This window comes from Anas platyrhynchos, chromosome 1, assembly GCF_047663525.1.
Source record: "Anas platyrhynchos isolate ZD024472 breed Pekin duck chromosome 1, IASCAAS_PekinDuck_T2T, whole genome shotgun sequence".
NCBI lineage: Eukaryota > Metazoa > Chordata > Aves > Anseriformes > Anatidae > Anas > Anas platyrhynchos.
In genome coordinates, this window is record NC_092587.1 from 135,572,380 (window position 1) to 135,583,129 (window position 10,750).

Consider the following 10,750-nt stretch of genomic DNA (forward strand, 5'->3'; position numbering starts at 1 on the left):
TCACATTGCAGTAATTTATGGCTCTAACATATTTTGAGTGCATAAAAAATATACAAAAAGTGGTTGATATGATATTAGCTATGTCCTTTTGGGCTCTTTTAATTCAGTTATGAAAAAAGCCAGTAGGCAGAGGATGATTAAGACAGACATTCTTAAAACAATTAAATCTTCCATCCTTAGCTTCCTGTCCACAGAAGACTACCTAATGCTCCAGAAAAGTGTTTATTTCATTGAGGGAAATTTGATGCTTCATGTTTTCTACAGCTGTTCTTTAGTAACATTCATACATTCAAGATGTTGGAAAGTACATCCTGTGGTGATTTAACACTTGTTTGGAAAGATGCATGGAGTGAAGGCAGCTGTGGGTTTATGACAAACTTGGAATTGTTTTTCAGTTGTACCAGTATCATAAAGTAGGGATCCTCTCAGTACAAGTTATGTATGTTTAATATAGCTCTATATAAAGGGAATAGCTCCATTAAAAAGGAGAAAAAGACCTAGGGAACTATAAACCAGCCAGTCTCACCTCTGTGTCTGGTAAGATCATGGAGCAGATCCTCCTGGAAACTATGCTAAGGCAGATGGAAAATAAGGAGGTACTTGGTGACAGCCAACATGGCTTCAATAAGGGTAGTTTGTGCCTAACAAATCTGGTGGCCTTTTGTGTTGCGGTTAGAGCATTGGTGGATAGGGGAAGAGTAATCATCTACTTGGTCATATACCTGGACTTGTGCAAAGAATTTGATACTGTCCCCCATGATATTCTTGTCTCTAAATTGGAGAGACGTGGATATGATGGGCAGACCACTCAGTGCATAAGGGATTGGCTTGACAGTCGCACTCCTAGAGCTGGTCAACGGCTCAATGTCCAAGTGGAGATCAGTAAAAGGTGGTGTTATTCATTGGGACTGACACTGTTTAACATCTTTGTTGGTGACATGGACATTGGGATTGAGTGCTCCCTCACTCAAAGTTTGCAGATGACAAGAAGCTGTTTGGTGCGGTTAACATGCTGGAAGGAACGGGTGCCAGATAGAGGGACCTGTGCAAGCTTGAGAGGTAGGCTTGTGCAAACTTCACTATTGATTAATTCTTAACTTGATGGTAAATCTGGTGCCAAGCAGTATTTGTTTTGACGGATAACCCTTGACTATCTGAAGCACTTAGGCACACTATCGATAACATGATATGACTGCCTTCAATATATGCTTGGCAGAATGTAGCACCCTGCTGTCTTCAAGTTAAGTACCAGATATGGGGCTGAGAGGAGCAGCCCAGCAAGCAGAGTGCAGGAGGCTGGCAGGACTGACTTAGCTATTTCCACCAGGGATGGCTTCCAGCAATTGGTACCGAGCGCTGCAGTGGAATGCTGGATCAGAAGGGCCCCCTGAAAATGAAACAACTTTTTCCAAGCTTCTACAGCAACAAGGCTATGCCACTGGGCTGATAGGTACATGAAAAAGTTTTAGAATGAGTCTGAAAAATGACCTGGTTACATGAAGGGAATTTAGGGATTGTAATTGCCCCAAATTGTCCGTGAATACTCTCCAAAAGATTGAGGAGAGAAAACAACAACTTGTATTTGCAAAATTTAAAATACTGTGGTGTAAAGAGTTTTAAGAAAATATGAATGCCTGTATAGGGTATGGGAGACAGGAAGGATTAAAACCCAACTCATGATTATAATGAGTGAGAATTTATTTTACTTGGCCTAAGACTTTTTAATGATTGGTCCACTGAAAGAGTTTTGTTGACATCGAGATTGTTCCAGATAAAACAGTCTTTAAGTGTTTCGCCTGCCTTTAGGAGTCAAGAGGCAAATAAACCAAAGCGGATAGGGAAAGAAAGAAATAAAGCTTGTACCCACAGAGCAGGTGATGTCTCACAGGTGAGGTTGTGAGGTCCCAAAGAGTCATGGTACTGTAGCAGTTCTCTCAGATAAAGCCAAGATACAAAGATGTCAGAGAAACACTGCCCTGGAGGACTTTCCTATCTGTGACTTTGATAAGATTTCAACAGTTTCAAGTTTCATCTACTTTTGCCAAATACTCAAAAATGGACTGGCTAAGTGTCTCTTTTCACTTCTATTCTGCTTTTACTACTGCTCAAGTGATATACACTTCTGCAATGATTGCCTTAGCATGAATTAATAGGTAGGGTAAGCATTGTGTCCCTTAAAGTGATGGGCTTCAGCTGTGCCAAATGCAGTCATCTCCAAGTTCTGGAAATAAATACAGCTGTATGGAATCACAAACTAATGAAGTGAAGTCTTCCTGGCTGAGTCTATAAATTACTTGGCAATTGTGTAACCCAGCAAATATTAGGGTGCTTTGATCCAGCAGTTTTCTAAGCAGAAAATAGTTTTTGTTTGCTTGATCTGTTAGGGAGACTGGGCAGGGATGGAGTGAATGGTTGGAATATAGCTTTTTCTCCTTTTCATGTTGAGTAGGGATAATGCCTGGGAAATCATCTTCCTGAGTCTGGTGATCAAAATGTTTGGTAATGTAGGCAAAAGGCTTACTGGATCTTCTAGTAAATTTGTAACATTATATTAAAATGAAGTTGCAAGTAAAACATTTGAAGTTGGGAAGTGGATGTAATAAAGCAGATGGTGATTTAGAGTACTGTAATTCCCTGATCTTCATTAAAAGGTGATTAAAATCCCATCCCTATGTGACCCTCATCACTTCAGTAGCTGACCACCCTGCAGATTTCTCTGTTCGTTGCATGGGGGTTGCATATCATGATACAACATTCACCTGATCAAGCACTGGTTTCTCCCTGCATTCTTATGTACCTCAATACTACATTGAAAAAGGGAGTGATTCACCTAATCCCCAGGCAGATATTTACAATGCTACCTTGGGCTCCTTTTGAGTTGTCCACCTTTATGTTCTAATTTCTGTCATGCTTCAAAACTTTCAGGAAAGTGGTATCAAGGTGTAAACTGAAAATCCTTCAATGATCATTGTCACCACCCTCTAAATCATGAGTTTGATTACTGTTATGACATGCCTTTCACACTTCTGAACAATAGTCAAGAAAACAAACCTCCAGAGCTGGATGTAGCCCTTCAAGCTAAACTTTGATTTTACAGTCAGATAATTATTATTGCTGTGATCACTCTTACTACTGGAAAACTGACTGGTTTGATTTCCATCTGCTGGAAGATAATTGCCTGTTTTACTTTGGTGGACTGCCTTTTCTTTATTTCATGGTACTCCGGTTATGGCTTAGTGCAGCACTGGAATTGTATCCTGATGAGAAACCATGATGTCACTGAGCAGCTGATGAGATTAGAGAGGACCACTTCCCTCATGCTGAAAGAGGCAGTGTCATTTATCAAAAGGTAAATGACTGTGGTTTTCTTTAAAAGTGGGAGGATACTCTGGGCTCTTGGAATAGTATTTTTTTTCCACAATACCTAGAGCTATATCTTGATAACTTTGAAACTCACATCCAAGTTCCCTACTAAAAAACCCAAAGGACTTAAATTTTAATTGCAACTGCCCACTTTTGAAGTGACAGCAAATGAGATGGCTTTTCACCAAATCATACATGACCATCTCACTATACACTCTAATCTGTACATAGTTAATTCACTCCAAGATTAACCAGCTTATTTTTACATTTTACTCTACAAGCCTCATTTTTGTTTTTTCTCATAATCCTTATAAAACACACAGATAAAAGGTGCATGATGCACAAAATCTTGTGAAAATCTCAAAACACCTGAATTCCATTTTCATGCCATTCAAACACTTGAAAAGGGAACTAAGATCATTCATTTACTAGCTTCAAGTTACTCTTTGGCCTGCACAGCTGATGATAAACAATTCAGTGTGCCAAATATCTTTCTGGAAAACAAAGAGAATAACTATTCTTTTCTTAAAATCTGTGAAAACAAATGTACTGACAAGTATAAAAGGCCATCTTAGAAAAGCCATATAAATCTTAAAGTAAACATAAGACTGTATCCATTTGCATTTAATTAAAGAGGCATCAGAGCCAGTCAACTGATTCATTTAAGCACTGTGTAAATGCTATGCCTGTTTACACATTGGAATTTGAAAATAATCTGGCTGGAAATGATCCTTCTTGCCTACATTTAATCCAACAATAATTAACTATGATCAATGAGGTGCGTTATGTGTGGGCACAGTATAGACCCATTATGTCTATGCATAGATGAATATGAAAACTCAAAATATTACAAATGTACATCAAAAATGATTATAATTTTTTGTTGTTTTTTAAGAAACAGGTATGGACCATTCCTTCTCTTTGTTTCCTTTCTACATGTTCACACCCCTCTCTTCACCACAGCAAAATTTATTGGGAAAAGCCATCATGGTTTATATGGAGACAATGTAGAAGAAATGGACTTGATGGTGGTTAAGTATTCTTGATGAAGGATGTGTTTCAGATACATATGCCTGTGTATTTTAAAGCAGGAGAACTAATAAAACCAAAATATCCACAGAAATTTAAGCTGTTAAAGACTTCTCATAGCGCATTGCAAAAGATTATTATTGAAACATTATAAATGTGGGGTGATTTTTCTAATTGCTTAATAGGAAACTTTCCGTCTCTCTTCTTAAATTTAAGGCAAAATTCTGGATTCACTTGACAAGGAAGGTTTGGAAAATCATACGTTCACATACTTTGCCTCTGATCGTGGAGGACACTTGGAAGCTCAGGATGGCTCTGCCCAGCTAGGTGGCTGGAATGGTATTTATAAAGGTAGAAAATTCATTATGGCCTTACATCTAGGTCAGAAACAGGAACAATGAATCTGCCTGTCTGCAGCTGTCAAGGCTGGAGTGAGTTATATTGTTTTCTAGCTTGAAATACAGGTAACATTCAGAGGTAATTTAATCTTAAAGTTACCTTTTTTTTCAGTAAAGTGCAAGTGTTATTATACATCTCCTTGATAAAGAGATTGTATAGTTTGATATCTGTAAACTATTCAGTGTTCTCAGATGAAAGTCACTGAAAAAAATGTGATAGTTCCCTTCATCTCTCCCCTTGCCACCTCCAATAAGACTGTTCCTGATTTGCTTGTTTTCTCTCATTATCTTCAAGAAATCATTGCTACTCACCTAATTGTTATGAAATAGGGTAAAGACACATTGTGCTATGACTTGCAGCAACCATGTAGTCCCTGTATGCTTTTATACTCTATGCAAAATCGGTGATTAGCATAAGATCTGAATGACTTTGGTGGTCTACAAAGACCTCATTCTCTACCTCCTACTCTGTGCAGTGAATTATGCTTCAACCTGCTCAGTGGTGTAGTAGCTTTTTCAAGCGAAAAGGATATGCATTCATTACATATTCTCCCACTTACCCCAGTAGCCCTGTGTCATCATGCAGATGACACCAAGTTAGGTGCGTGTGTTGATCTGCTCAAGGGTAGGAAGGCTCTGCAGGAGGATCTGGACAGGCTGGATTGATGGGCTGAGGCCAACTGTGTGAAGTTCAACAAGGCCAAGTGCCGGGTCCTGCACCTGGGGAACAATAACAGAGCTACAGGCTGGGAGATGAGTGGTTGGAAAGCTGCCTGGCGGAAAAGGACCTGGGATTATTGGTTGATAGTCAGCTGAATATGAGCCAGCAGTGTGCTCAGATGGCCAAGTGTCCTGGTTCAGCTCGAGTGGGCAGCCGAGCGCTCAGCCGCTCACTCACTCCCCCTCCTCAAAGAGGAATGGGGAGAAAATATGTGAAAAGGGCTCAAAGGTTGAGACAAGGATGAGAAAATCACTCAGTAATTATTGTAACGGGCAAAATAGACTCGACATAAGGAGATAGTAAGATTTATTGCCTATTACTAACAAGCTAGAGAAGTGAGAAACAAAGGAAAGAAACCAAAAGCACCTTCCTCCCCATCCACCCTCTTCCACCTCCTCCCCCCGAGCAGCGCAGGGGAACAGGGGAATGGGGGTTATGGTCAGTCTACAGCGCTTCTTCTCTGCTGCTCCTTCTCAGTCACTCTCATCCCCTGTTCTGTGGGGTCCCACCCACGGGATACAGTCCTTGATGAACTGATCTGGCGTGGGCTTCCCACAGGCAGCAGCTCTTCCAGAGCTGCTCCAGATATGGGTCCATACCATGGGGTCCATCCCTCAGGAGAAAACTGCTCCAACCTGGCTCCCCCACGGGCAGCAGCTCCTGCCAGGTCACCTGCTCCTGCGTGGGCTCCTCTCCACAGGCTACAGGTCTGGCCCGGAATCTGCTCCGGCAGGGGTCTTCCACAGGCGGCAGCCTCCATCGGTGCAGGTCCACCTGCTCCACCGTGGTCTCCTCCACGGGCTGCAGCATGGAACCCTGCTCCACCGTGGTACTCCATGGGCTGCAGGGGGACATCCTGCTTCACCATGGTCCTCACCACAGGCCACAGGGGACTTCTGCTCCGGCACCTGGAGCACCTCTCCCCCTCCTTCTACACTGACCTTGGTGCCTGCAAGGCAGTTCCTCACTCCCTTCACTCTCCCAGCTGCTGTGTGGCGCAGCGTTTTTTTCCCTGTCTTAAAGATGCTCTCACAGAGGCGCAAAACAACATCGCTTATTGGCTCAGCTCTGGAAAACAATGGAGCCCTTCCCAAACGTGGGGCAGCTTCTAGATCTTTCTCACAGAAACCACCCCTATGGCCCCCTGCTACCAAAACCTTGCCACTTAAACCCACTACACCAAGAAGGCCAACAGCATCCTGGCTTGTATAAGAACCAGTGTGACCAGCAGGGCTAGGGAAGGGATTGTCCCCGTGTCCTTAGCTCTGGTGAGGCTGCACCTCGAGTAGTGTGTTCAGTTTTGGTCCCCTTGCTACAAGAAGGACCTCAAAGTGCTCGACCGAGTCCAGAGAAGGGCAATGAAGCTGGTGAGGGGTCTGAAGAACAAGTCTTATGGGGAGCAGCTGAGGGAGCTAGGATTGTTCAGCCTGGAGAAAAGGAGGCTCAGTGGCAACCTTATTACACTCTACAGGTACCTTAAAGGAGGCTGTAGTGAGGTGGGGGTTGGTCTATTCTCCCATGCGGCTGTCGACAAGACGAGGGAGAATGGGTTGAAGTTGTGCCAGGGGTGTTTTCGGTTGGATATTAGGAAAAACTTCTTTACTGAAAGGGTTGCTAGGCATTGGAATGGGCTGCCCAGGGAAGTGGTTGAGTCACCACCCCTGGACGTCTTTAAAAGACTTTTAGATGTAATGCTTAGTGATATGGTTTAGTGGAGGACTGGTTAGTGTTAGGTCAGAAGTTGGACTAGGTGACCTTGAAGGTCTCTTCCAACCGAGATGATTCTGAGATTCTGTGATCATACCACTTCATCCTGTGTCTTGTCATGAATAGGTGAGAAAGTGCACTGGAGGAGGTTTAGGCTCTGTTACCAGCAATGAATCATCCACTTCTTATCCAAACTTCTGATATGTTTATTTTCCCAAAACAGATTGCTTCCAATTCAAAACCTTCTTAAGCCTCTCCACAGGACACAGTCAAGGTCAAAGACATGAAATTTTGGCTCCCATGTGGTGGATGCTTTGCTGCTGAGCAATGGAGCTGTTGGCTCTTACCAAGGAGAAGGGCTTTCAACTAGTACACTGATCTTCTATCTCACTCTGTATTTCCTGCCTTTGCTTGATAAATTATTTCTTTTTATGCATAATAAGACTGATTCATAAGCCTGAAGGGATCTAGCAAAGACAGTGTTTTTGCCATATTGAACGTCTTAATTAAAATAGATTTCTGCCTTCAGAGTTAGTTAAATATTGTCTTAATATATAGAGAGCATCAAGATGCTTATGCTGGTAGCAAGTTGGAGAAGGATGTTTTCCTTCCATTTTAAGTAATGTGTATATGACTTGATTTCTTAGGTTCAGATTTTTTGCTTCTAGGTTGTTCAGAGATGTTGCATTAAGCATTGGGAGAGTCAGGTCCAAATCTCAATTTCAAAAATGCAAAATGTGTATAAAGTATATGGAAATGTAAGTGTTAAGGACACAGATTTTGAACGGAATTCATGGCTACAAAAATAAGATTTATTTTTTTTTTTTTACAGCTATTTATTAAAGTGGGATATTAACTCTCAAGTCTTGTGTAATTTTAAACAGAATATTGAATATTTCTTCAGTCTTGTGAGTACTTCCTCTGTGAGTTCTTCCTCATGAGTTTCCCTCTGAACTGCCGTATGTTGATTAATTTTACTGCAGGTAGAAAAGGCATGGGAGGCTGGGAAGGAGGGATTCATGTGCCAGGAGTATTCAGGTGGCCAGGAGTGTTACCTGCATGCACAGTTATCAATGAACCTACAAGTCTGACGGATATTTATCCCACAGTTGTTCATCTAGCTGGAGGAATATTGCCACAGGACAGGTGGGGAGATGTTTTCAACAAGAGAAATTGATAGGAGACCTAACTACTAAATAATTACAGTGTTGTTGTTTTTTGTATCATCCTTGGAGATCCCACAAATATTCCATTATTCTCAAGTCTAGTCTAAGATTTTAAACTAGAGGACAAATCCCCCCAGATATGCCCACAGGTATGCATGTCACCAGAGGAGTTGCTCCTGCAAAAGACCAGGTGCTTCTTTCAAAAACAGGTTCGGCATCTCTCATGAAAGAATTGGTGGCTGAGGTTCTTCTGGTACTGACTGACCTCAGTTATGGACACAAATTCCACTTTAGATTCCTCCTAAAATGATTAAACACATTCTTGTCCAACAGATTTCTAAAAGCTCCTTTGAAATGTGCTATATATAAACAATTATGAGATCAGTATTGATTTTCTGAATAAAGGGTATTTTTCCAATAGACCAAACTCTAAATGGAGTTCAAATATTGCTGGCATGAGTTGACCCAGCTATTTTTAAACTAAATAAATAAATTAATTAAAATCTAGGTATTTAAAATACTAATTTACAATCTTCTGGCTGCTCTAAATCTATGAGCAAATTATTCTTTATGCTGTCTCTAGCACCAGTGTAGCTAATGCAAAATCAGTAATAAGTATACAGTTCACTCTGTCAGGTTTGTCCCCACTTAAGTACATTTCTCCCGTTACATTAGGGTGATTGATGGACGAAACTTGATACCTTTACTGCAAGGAAGAACTCAAAGTTCAGAGCATGAGTTCCTGTTTCACTATTGTGGGTCCTACCTGCATGCAGTGCGGTGGCACCAAAAGGACAGTAAGTGTAAATGTTTGCTCCGTGTTAACTGCTGAATATGAGGTTTCTCCTCCTGTTGGCTGTTTTGCAAATTGACAGGTTTATTATATGATAGGTGTTTATCTGTAATGATATCTGAGATTCTTTAAATTGTTATGCATGATATATCAGTAATTCTAGGTAGCTGGAGGTGTCTTACAGCAAAGAGAGATTTGTAATAAAGGAAATGTATTATAGAAAGTGGGGTAGGAATACAGGCTGTCTACTACTGCATTGGAAGATGGATGTTGTTGTCTTCATATTTGTAGTGTTTTCCATCTTCAAAGTCAGTACTCAGTGCAGAAGATCTGATTTGTGATGATGGGAGAGCCAGGGTGTATGAGAAGAGGTATCTGTAGTAAATGGTCATATTCCTTGAATACACTTTAACTTGAAGACACTTTCCATTTTTCTCCATTGTCTTATAGTCATGCCATAAGATTTCTTTCCTGCCTGGTGAAGCCATCTGGAAGGCTCATTATGTGACCCTAGTCTTTCATCCACTTGGGGCTGGGACTTACTATGGAAAAGGAAATTTGCCCGTGTTTTGGGGAAGGCATGACCCATCATGAGCCTCCATTGCTGTTTGACCTCTCACAAGACCCTTCTGAAGCCAAACCTCTGTCGGCTGACACTGAGCCCCTCTTTGACACTGTGGTAGAGCGGATTGGGAGAGCCATAGAAGAGCACCGCAGGACACTGACTCCAGTACCAGAGCAGCTCTCCCTGTACAACGTCGTCTGGAAGCCGTGGCTGCAGCCCTGCTGTGGGACATTCCCTTTCTGTTGGTGTGATAAGGAAGGTGACAGCACACAAAATTTGTGAGATGAATGTCAGGTAACATGTCCTGAGGCACTAAGTCCTCTGCTGAACAAGCTTTCAGAAAATAATCAGGTCTTTCCACTGTCTGGTCAGCAAAGTGGATGAAATAAAGAAAAGTAATGTTGAGTAGAGATTTTCCCCTTTATTCCTCACCAGTATTCAGAAGTCTAAGTAAGTCCTGTATTTTGTGGTAAAGGGCTTGAATGGATGGATACTGTGGTGTTTGTTTGTTTGTTGTTTGTTTGTTTGTGGTTTTTGTTTGTTTTTGCTTTCAGATTTACATGTAAGAGACAACTGTCCTAATAGGCCTAAACTCTGTCAAAATTATGCCTGCTCAAAGAAGACAACTGGAGAACTCTGCAGAGAGCCTAGTGTATAGTGTTGAGCAGGCATACAGTAAGAAATATTGGACTTACCTAGAACACTACGTGTTTGCACTCATGCCCTGTGGTCTATAAATCATAGTTATCCAACACAGCAGTTTGAGTCATTATTGCTTCCTGTATTCTTCTGTTATCTTTCCAAGAATATTGTTGAGACTCTGAACAATTGTAAGTTTGTGAAGGGTAATCCTCAAGCTGTAAATAACTTTTTGAGTAGAAGAATAGAATAGAAATTGAATAGAACTAGAACTTTGAATAGCACTTTTTTTAAGCTGTAAATAACTTTTTGAATAGATTTGCAGCTTTAGTTGAGTGACAATAACACATATCACAGATAGTAGAAAGT